We start from the raw sequence: 11,559 nt of genomic DNA on the forward strand, positions 1-11,559 counted from the left end.
AAATGGTTGCATCACAGTGAGAGTGGTCCTTTGGAAAATAATACTTCTGAAGAGAACTGGATATATGTGCTTGAGAGAGGAATTGACAGAGTCACAGTTATAGTGCAAAATCTGAAGGTGCTTATACAAGCAAGTTAAATTGATTGAGAGGTGAACATGTCTAGCTATCATAGATCCACCTAACTTTGTGGGAATTGATTGTTGTCTTCTAGATTTGTCAACATAGCTATTGACATGCATGAGGTCATACAATATTTTAAGGGAGGATTCCAAGACAAAAACAAAGCGACAAGTTATTTTGAAAAGATGTAGCGAAAGGGTTGTGGCAAGCTCTAGTTTACTAATTACCAAAAGTTCAATTCAAGAATGCTTAAGTTCGTTGGCATGAGCCGGCGGATGACGTGGGCGTGATTTTATGGGCAGGAAGCATCAAATGGGAAAAATGCAGTAATTGTACGTACGAGTGAGACAAACGAAAACAAAAAATAAAGCATTCATAAAAGCTTGAAGTCCCTTGCCAATTCCATGGACTTAATGAACTCATTTTGGCAAATGTTTTTTTTAATGATGACTCTACCCGCAATGGTTTGCTACTGCAACTAGTCTGCGCCAACGCGGAATGGTTGCAACAGCAGACCAGGGAGCTACTGGAGCCACATGAAGACGAAACTGAGGTTGAAGTGTTTGAGGGCGGACAACAAGGATTGAATGGGCTGGATTGCAGCCAAGAAATCCCTGCTTCCATGCTCATCGGTATCTCTCTCTCTCTCTCTCTCTCTCTCTCTCTCTCTCTCTCTCTCTCTCTCTCTCTCTCTCCGGTGGGCTGAAGGCGAGCTGATGGTGTGGTGGGGAGAGAGGTGAAACATCGTGCTGAGAAGGGGGGGAGGAGCACACGCAACAATGGGAGTGCGCTGATAGGGGGACCGGAAGAAGGGAGGGCGATAGGGGAAGGCATCTCTCAATAAATGCGTCTTTTTTTTATAAAGATACATTACATAATAAGTAGGGCCAATGATTTTAAACAATAAATCAAACGAGATACCAACGGCTCACGGCTTCCAAGACCATGAAAATTCATCCTCCCGATTTCCACCACCAAATGCTCTAGATTTCAACTGGGCATATCTTGCCATTTGCGACTCTGATTAATGAGCCATTGATTCTTGCTATCTTCCGTAATTCCCACTACTTTTTGGAACTTGGTCAAACTCAAAAAACTTCTCGATGGGACGACTTCCAAAGCGACCAAATGAGCTCACACCCAGCCCCTGGAAAATCTTCCACTGACCATAACTTGTACATTTGAGCTTTGATTGACAATGTGGAAAGACCGACATGCTCCACAACTCAAGGTCTTTGCATCTATACACACACATCAGCTCTGGCCACCTATCCCTACCTGCCTTGTCCATTGGGAATCTACAAACCTTCTATATATAGATAGCAATATCTTGCACACCAAGACTCCTTTTGAGGAGCCATCTAGACTTGCTTATACATCATCTCAAACTTTACATTCTAGGGCACATTCCTTGCATTTTGGACACTTTGGCTTACCATCCTAACTGCCCCTTCTTGACCTAAAAAACCATCTTTAGCATACATTTCCACTATCCTTTGCCTACCCAGGGGCCTTTATACCTGCTGAAACACTTTTCCATGCACATGTGGTCACCTCTGCTACTGCTCAACACCCCTTCTAGATTTGAGTAACTTTGTAGGTACCATCATTGCCCAACCCTCTTGTCGTACATTCATGTTCTACCAAAAGCATACTTAAAGAAATTAGAAATTTCCACACCACACTGATAACCAAAAGCACTCACAAAACACAACCATATGTACAGGCTATGTACAAAGGTTCATCTCCTACGCACACTACATACTTTATGTGGGTTGCCCACCCCCCTTGGCCACAATTTGAAGCACCTCACGCACTAGAATCCTTTTAAAGTATAACTTGTGCCGCACACCGTTCACACTGTGCTTAAGAAGCTTAATATTTGCTCTTACTAGCCTATAGGTCCCATTTGGAAAGGCCTTTTGCACTTTTTATGGACCCGTCCATTTCTTCTTGAACTTCTCTTGGAACATAAAATCCACGTAATTTTCATACTTCATCACTGGGTCTCCCTCTACTATCTTCTTGTCCGACAGGTTCCGAGTGAACTTAACAATCTGTTTCTCTTGCTGCTTCACATAGTAGTCCGTCCCACTGCTTCTCTATCCATCTACAAAGCTTCAAGATTGGCAATTTGATCCTGCAAGACCTCCTACTGTGAGTGGCATTGACTCGCCACCTACCCTTCAAAGCTCCTAATTGTGCATGTACTAGCAACACTACCTTCTTGCCATAAACCAATTCGAATGGAGTGAAATTGGTAGCCACTTTGTAGGATCTCCTATACGCCCACATACACTTCTCTAGATTGGCCCCCCACCCTATCTCTTGTTTATACACATACTTCTGCAGCATCTTCATTATCTACCCATTGACACTCTCTACTAGACCATTGCATTGGGAATGATAGAGTTAAGAAAACCAATGCTAATTCCTCAATTTCTTTACCAATGCACTCTTAAACCCTTGACCCCTATAAAAAAAGAGCACCCAAGGCACTCCAAAATGGCAACAAATGTTATCAAAAACAAATCGAGCCACATGTGCATTCACCTCCTTCATTACCGCTTCAACCCACCTAGTGAGGTAGTCAATAGCTATCACAACATACTTCTTACCACTTATAGACTTAGGGAGTGGACCAATCACATCCAAAACCCCACTTCTCAAAAGCACTTTGAGGGATGATAATACCCTGTGACTCGGCTACCATTCGTCTTTCCCCCATAGTATGGCATTCGTGGCATGTCTTGTGCCAATAGTGCACATCCTTCACTATCGAAGGCCACCAAAAACCTGCTCTCATCACTCAAAAAAGTACATGGTCCTTACCTTGATGTCCGCTCTCTTTGTGGCATTACTCCAACACCATGCATATCTCCTCTTTGTAAAGCACCCTCCTTAGCACTCTATCTTGCCCATAGTTTATCAGTTCCTCACCTACCAATGTGAATTTGCAAGCCTTTTTCACCACTCTTCTTCTATAAAACTTGGATATGTCTTCTGGACATTGGCCCATGCTCAAAAAGTCTTCAACCTCCTTCAGAGTCTCTCTACTTGCTGAGGCGGTCCGCGGTGGGAAATAAGAGATGCGACCTCTAAATACCCCTCAAGGATCCCATGCTGCTCAATTGGGGTTGGGGCAACCACAAGCAAGAAAAAACAATAAAACCCATGTCCAAACAGGTGAAGGGGCACCACCTAGTTATGAAATGGGAACTAGGATGCAAGAGAGATTTTGTCACAACAACCAAGAGGAGGTGCAACAAAACACACACAAACATTTTCATGCTTAGACACACACCAAATGGATCAAGAGAGGGCTAGAGCAAAGGGAAGAGAGAAAGGAATGAAACTTGCATAATACCTCATTTGTACTTGCAAATGGAGATGGTTTGCTATGACACTATCGTAGACCTTGCACACTACTAACCCAATGCTTAGTGAATGCTAAACATCACCATCATGTTAAGTATGGAGCTTGATTTACCCTTGTAATTTTCTATGGTAAAAGCGCACATTTGTAAAGCCCCCATTATGAGGAGAAGCCATCGTGCGTGAAGTAAAATCACTCGCTGAAAACCAAAAATTTAACGGCCAAAAATCAAGAATATTCCTTTTCGCTGGAATATTATGGCCGGATGGCAGCCGAAAAGTGGTTGGAAAACAACCGTCGGTTGGCCGGTGGCCGGTAGTCAATGGCCGGTGGCCGGTGGCCGGTGGCCGAATTCAAAAGCGGACTTGTCTTCTCAAGAGCAGCCACACATGGACGGATTGGAGGGTCCGATTTGGACTTATCTACACAAGGGCGTCTACACATGGCTGCCTCTCATGAGAGAGGGCAGCACTTTGGCCTATAAAAGGAGGCCATTTCTACACACATGTCATAAAATCTAATATCTGACCAACCCAAATGATTTTCTCATATTAAACTGATCATTTAATGTGGGAGAATAAACGGGAACAAGGGTTAAGATATAGATGTGCTTATAGATCTATTTAAGCACGGGGCCAATGGTAAAGGGACCCAAATGCGAAAAGGTCTATCAAAGAGAAAGGTTAACCAATGGAGCAAAAGACCTTAGGGTTGTCTTCATTAAAGCCTCCAAAGGTAAGTATTAAAAGCTTTAAGACATAGTCTTTAAAATTTTACTCTTTATCACTAAAGTCCAAGCAGGCAAGGGGGAAGCTTGCTTAAGATAGGGTTGTGCTTAAGCAGGGGGGCTGCCTGCTTACCAAGTTCAAAATACTTGCGACTAAAGAGGGGGCGAGCCCTACAAAGGAGGGGGGGGGGTAGATAGTAAGTGAGCACCTCACCAAGGACCCATACCCTTATGAAAGGAAAGGGACCACTTGTCAAGTGTAGAGACACACTACTCAAGCAAGTAGGGGTTGTGCTTAAGCAGGGGCTGTGCTTAAGCAAGGGGACTGCTAGCTTAGCCTAACAAAGGGAAAGAAGGACACTTGTCAAGAGGCTACACACCTTGCCCCAAAGGGAGCCCAGCTGGCTAGAGGGCTACATGGCCCAATCAGCTTCAAAGGAACCCTAGGAAAGGGGGTCGACCTAGCTACTCTCTCTCTCTCTCATTAAGCCTCCCACGAGCTCTCTCTCCTTCATTCTTCCCTTCACACACTCTTGTGAAGCAAGGATTCCATCTCCTTCTCCAAGCCTGAGAAGTTGAGTGCCTACTACCACAAGCTCTTGGCTATGGATGCAAATCCACACAAGAGAATGCTTATGCTTGCTTATCAATCTCTCTAATCTCCATTAACTCTATGCTAAGTTATGCTACAAGAGCTATGAGTGATTATGTGCAAGGGGTTATTTCTTTCTAGTAGAGCTACTTCTACTTCTCTCTTCTTCCTCACTCCCTGCTAGCTCTCCTCACCTTTCATGGTGTTTGAGGTCTTGGGATTGAGGCTGGGCATTTTTCAAGTTCATGCTAATCATGTTTATTGTTGTAGTTATGCTAATTCTTGGTGAGTGAAGCTTACCATCTTCATCTCATCAAGAAGGTCTCAAGGAACACAAACAATTGTATTGTAAACAAGTCTTCCGTCATGGAAGAATCTATAATACCAATGCCTACTGGAGGGGGGAACGGCTCCAACTAATCCGGTCCTCTATTGGTGTCAATTTCTCTAAACTCTCAGTCTCTTTTACAAGTATTGATCATGCCATGTTAATGAAGTAATGTGTTAAGTGTTGCTCTCTCTATCCAAGAACTTTCTTACTCACTATACATCTACACACTAAAGAATACTCAAGGAAATGCTCAATATGTTATTTACTTTCCGCTCCAACTCAAGTTAAAAGGCTAATTCCATTACATTGGTATCAGAGCATTTGGTTTCTCTTTTCTTGCTTAAGAAGAGAGGTCCTTAAGTAGCCTATAAATGGTTGATGTTATTAATTATATTAGGGTAAGTGGAACTGGGATCTATTATCGGTTTTGTTGAGCCCACTATGTGGGGGATGGTGCACACCTCGGGAGATTTGGACTTAATAATGGAGTCTTTTTAGACTTGCCTACGGCTTTACCATTATTGAGTCATAAGAAGTCCGAAAGGAGCTAAACCTCGGCAACTCTGCTATGTTAGACCTACTCCTCTACTCTCTATAATTAACCACTTTGAGCCGTGGGTGTAGATACTTAAGAGCAGATTTTCAAAGGCTAAGAGAAGTGGCAACTAAGGTTTTGAATTGCCAAAGCATACACTAAGTACATACATAAATTTTAACATGGCTGACAATAATCAAGAGAGTAGAATGAACATTGATAGCTTTGATTTTGCACATGAAGGTTCTAATGATGATGCTCCCATGTTTGTGAATTATCTCGTTACTAGGTTGTAGCAAGCTATGGGCAACCCTGCTTTGCAAGCCGAAGTTACTCAACAACTTCGTGCTTATGGAATTTCCCTTCCTCTCCAAGAGGAGAGAGAGCTTAGGAGGCCTCTTGAAGAGACCTCCAAAAGAAGACTCTCTCCCATTCGAGAGGAGGAATCCAAGGAGCAAGAAAGCAATGAAAGTTTAAGTTCCTTTGAAGATGTGGCTCCACGAAGACGGCGGTCTAGACGATCGTCCACTCCTCCCAAGAGGAAAAGATCAATACATAGTCCTTCTCGTCATCACTCTGAAAGGGAAGAGAAGAAACAAAGGAAGAAAAGGGCTAGGAAGAGGTCACCCTCTTCTCCTTCTTCTTCACCTTCCTCCTCTTCCGACGAAATTTATGGCTATTCTCCTAGATAATACAAGAGGGGAGGACATCGCAAATCATTTCTTGCATGGCGAAGGTCACAAAAGCTAAAGAAGTTCAAGGAGGGAGGAAAGAGTGTCTCTTTTCTCACCTATGATATTGGCACCTTTGGTGCTACCGACAAAGTGTTGGCCTTCATCCAGCAATTTGATGCGGCCTTTGGAGATGAGGGCTTCACAGAGTCCTCTAAGCTACGCCATGTAGCTATGCACTTCCAAAAATCGGCTCGTCAATGGTGGGCTAGCCTTCGTGGAAATGGTGAAGCCCCAAAGACATGGAAAACTCTACGAGTTTCCATCATGAAGCAATTCCTTGCAAGCGATGCAAAGGACAAAGTGCTTACCAAATGGCGCAGCTTGAAGCTCCTCTCCCATGAGTCTATCCACAAATATATAGACAAGTTTTGGGATTTACATCTCAAGGCTACTGTCTTTCAAAAGATAGACTTTGCCGAGCAAAGGCAGCAATTTTGTGCGGGATTACCTGAAGAGATGGCCAAATACATCAACTCTCAACGGCCTGGTACTATTAGCGAAGTAATCCATCACACCATGGTTGCTTCACGCATCAATTTCCATCAAGGGGCTAGACGTAATGTCAAGCCCATGGAAAACAAAGACAAAAATGATGCAAAGGAGAAAACCAATGTTGAAAATACTTCCCAAGTCAATTCCAAAAACAACAACAATCGGTCCAAGGAGAAGGGAGTTTACAAAGGTAAAAACAAACTCTCTCCTGAAGAGCTTGAAGCTTTTTGCAAGGACCATAAGTGTTTCAAGTGTGGGGAGCAAGGACATGGCTATCGCTCTTGCCCCAAGAAGAATACTCGCAATGAGACTCCTAGGGCTTCCACCATTGAAGCTCCAAAAGAGGATGCTCATTGCAAAGGATCATCACTTTCCTATGCTTGGGGAAAGGTAAGAGAGCATGATGCCTTCATCTTGTTTGACCCTGGCTCTACTCTCAACTTCATATCAATGGAGTTGGCCACCAAGTTGGGCATTCAAGCTTTTGAGATGGGAGATATAGTAGTGGCTGATGCTGCTTTCAAGAGACAAGAAGCCTCCATTACTCCCTTGATTGGGAAGTTGAGGCTTCATGTCCAAAGCTATGTCGACAAAGAAGATTTCTTCATCTCTCCTCTCCAACATGAGGATGTTATCCTAGGGGCACCATGGTTTGATCGCATGGATGCCAACATGAAGTTCCCTGAAAGGAAAATCTACTTTACCTACAGGGGAAAGAACATGTATATAGAGCTAGTGAGCGTGGTCGCACTATTCCACTTGTAAATCCTCTTGTTTTTGATAAGTCAATGAAGAGCTCAGTTTCTGCGTACATGATTTTTGTCAAAGAGTCTCTAAAAGATACTAATGTTTCATCAAATGTAAATGGTAGGAATCAAGAAGAGTTAGACTTGTCTAATTTTCTAAAAGGATTCCAAGATGTGTTCATCGATGATACCCCTATGGACTTACCTCCAAAACGAGGGGATGATGACCATCGCATTGAGCTCCTTCCTGGAAGCTCACCACCTAACAAGCCTCCTTATCGAGTCTCACAAGCTCAACAAGAGGAGATCATGAGGCAAGTACAAGAGCTGGTAGACAAAGGGATGGTGAGGCCTAGTTCCTCTCCCTTTTGTTCTCCAGTCCTTTTAGTGCAAAAGAAAGATGGTACATACCGTATGTGTGTGGACCATATCACTATCAAAAACAGATTTCCCGTACCTCGGGTAGAAGATCTGTTTGATAAGCTACAAGGCTTTACCTACTTCAGTAGGATTGACCTTAAGAGTGGCTATCATCAAATAAGGATAGTGGATGAAGATATCTTAAAGATCGCGTTTCGCACAACGTTTGGTCTTTATGAATATCTAGTCATGCCTTTTGGCTTGACTAATGCACCAGCTACGTTTAATCGTTTGATGGAGAAAATTTTTAGACCATACCGCAAATTCACTGGAGTGTTCTTTGATGATATCATCATCTACTCCAAGTCTTTGGAGGAACATAAACAACATCTCCAAGTGATTTTTCAAGCATTGAGGGAGAACAAGCTTTTTCTCAACCAAAAGAAAAGCGAATTCTTCCTTCAAGAGATTCAATACCTAGGTCATATTATCTCTAAAGATGGTATCCAAATGGATCCATCAAAGTTAGAGGTAATAAAAGCATGGCCTAACCCAAGAAATCTACATGAGCTAAGAAGCTTTGTTGGTATGTGTGCATACTATAGACGCTTCATAGCAAAATTCTCTCAAGTAGCAAGACCACTACACGATTTAGCTAAGAAGAACGTTAAGTTTGTATGGACTGCTAAGGAGCAAAATTCTTTTGAAAATCTCAAAGAGAAGCTTACTTCCCAACCAGTCCTCGTGCTTCCGGATCTCTCAAAGCCATTTGAGGTCCAATGTGATGCTTGTGGTGATTGCCTTGGAGCTGTTTTGCTTCAAGAAGGGCATGCCATAGCATATGAGAGTCGAAGGCTCAATATTGATGAACGAGTCTTGGGCATTTATGAGAAAGAGCTTTTAGCTCTTCTACATGCCCTAGACACATGGAAGCACTACCTATTGGGGACTCCATTTATCCTACGAACCGACCACCAAAGTCTCAAGTATTTCATGACGCAAACCAAGCTTACCGACAAACAAATGAGGTGGGTAAATTTTCTTTCGCAATTTAATTTCCATATAGCTCACATAGCTGGTAAGCACAATCAAGTGGCTGATGCACTTTCACGACAACCCAAAGTTAATGCGGTGTCTATAGCTACTCACAATGATCTATCCACTATGATAGATGAGTATCCTAGTGACCATTACTTTAGAGACATAATGTGAGCCCTTGTTTTGGGGAAGAAAGAGGAACCATTCACCTTGCAGGATGGTTATCTTCTCCACGGCAATAGGCTATGTGTTACCCATTCCCTTCGTGAGAAAGTTATGTATGAATCCCATGCTCCTCCATATGCGGGGCATAGAGGTATTCAACCAACTCTCCGAGGAGTAGAGACGTATTTCTATTGGCCTACCATGAAAGTGGACATACAAGAGTATGTTTCAAAATGTGTAGTATGCCAAAAGACCAAGTATGATAGAGGGAAGCAACCTGGATTACTCCAGCCATTGCCTATTCCAAATTCACCATGGGAGAGTATATCCATGGATTTCATCTTTGGATTACCCAAGTCTATCCATGGGAATACAGGAATATGGACAATAGTTGACAGGTTTAGCAAGCAAGCACATTTTATTCCTGTCAAAAAGACTATTAAGGCACATCAAATGGCAACTCTCTTCATATCTCAGATTTTCAACCACCATGGATTACCCACATCTATCATGTCAGATAGAGATCCTAGAATGACCAGTAATTTTTGGAAAGGTCTCTTTGAAAATCTAGGAACAAGATTGAATTTCTCTTCGGCCTATCACCCACAAACGGATGGCCAAAGTGAGATAGCCAATCTTACGATACTCGATCTACTAAAGACTTATGTTACATAAGTAGATCAACATTCACAATGGGAAAAGTACTTACCTCTTGTAGAGTATGCCTACAATAATAATGTACATACTTCTACGGGAAAAGCACCTTTTGAGATCATTGAGGGAAGACCTAAAAGTCCTTTGCTACTAAAAGTACATGGGAAGATCTTCGCCGCCGATGAGTATAGCCGTGACCTACAAGAATATTTTCAAAAGATTAAGGAAGCTATATCCATCTCTCAACAAAGGCTGCCTTAATGTTCAAAGAAAATGATTGGGTCTTACTCAAGTTTCCTAAGGCTCGATTAAGGCAAACGACGGGCAAAAATCCTACGGGCCATCAAAAGTATTATGCTAAACTAGCAAAAAGATATTATGGTACTTTCCAAATTTTGAAGCCCATCAATGAGACGGCTTATCAACTCAAATTGCCCAACCATTGGCTCATATAAAATGCCTTTCATGTAAGACTACTTAAGCCCTACAAAGGAGAGCCACCAACAGAACCAATTATTGAAGACCCTCCCGAAGTTGAAGACCAAGAAGAGGTGCTACAACCCGAAGCTATTCTTTGGCATGAAGACAAGGTACTACGACATAGTAAGATTATCCGACGGTATCTTATTAAGTTCAAAAATTATCCTTTTGAAGATGCTAGATGGATGCAAGGAATACAACTTAAGGATAGTATGAACCTTGTCAATGCTTACAATGCTACATTAGAGTAAGCAAATGTACAAATTTCTTTTGAATGACTCATATTTTTGTCTTATAAGACTAGTCCCCTTTTTAATTGTGCACAAAATTAACTAATATACATGCTTAGAATCATGTTTGTGATGACGACGTCTCTCAAACACCAAGTAGAATTTGTCACTCTACTTTGGGAGAATGAAATGGACTAAAGAGTAGACATGCTTGCGGCAGCTACGTCTCCCAAGCACCAAATGGATTAGTCATCCATCTTGGAAAGATGTCGTAGGGTAAAAAGGGATCCTCTACCCGCTAAGTAAAATTGACTGATCCTTTTGAAGATGCTAGATGGATGCAAGGAATACAGCTTAAGGATAGTATGAACCTTGTCAATGCTTACAATGTTACATTAGAGTAAGAAAATGTACAAATTTCTTTTGAATGACTCATATTTTTGTCTTATAAGACTAGTCCCCTTTTTAATTGTGCACAAAATTAACTAATATGCATGCTTAGAATCATGTTTGTGATGACGACGTCTCTCAAACACCAAGTAGAATTTGTCACTCTACTTTGGGAGAATGAAATGGACTAAAGAGCAGACATGCTTGCGGCAGCTACGTCTCCCAAGCACTAAATGGATTAGTCATCCATCTTGGAAAGATGTCGTAGGGTAAAAAGGGATCCTCTACGCGCTAAGTAAAATTGACTGAAGACTAAGGCTTTATCTCTTCTACCTCATAGTCGAGGACGACTATGATTTCAAGAGAGAGGTAATGTCATAAAATCTAATATCTGACCAACCCAAATGATTTTCTCATATTATACTGATCATTTAATGTGGGAGAATAAACAGGAACAAGGGTTAAGATATAGATGTGCTTATAGATCTATTTAAGCACAGGGCCAATGGTAAAGGGGCCCAAATGAGAAAAGCTCTATCAAAGAGAAAGGTTAACCAATGGAGCAAAAGACCTTAGGGTTGTCTTCAT

Source organism: Adiantum capillus-veneris, chromosome 5, assembly GCF_014529385.1.
Source record: "Adiantum capillus-veneris isolate H3 chromosome 5, ASM1452938v2, whole genome shotgun sequence".
In the NCBI taxonomy this organism is placed as follows: domain Eukaryota; kingdom Viridiplantae; phylum Streptophyta; class Polypodiopsida; order Polypodiales; family Pteridaceae; genus Adiantum; species Adiantum capillus-veneris.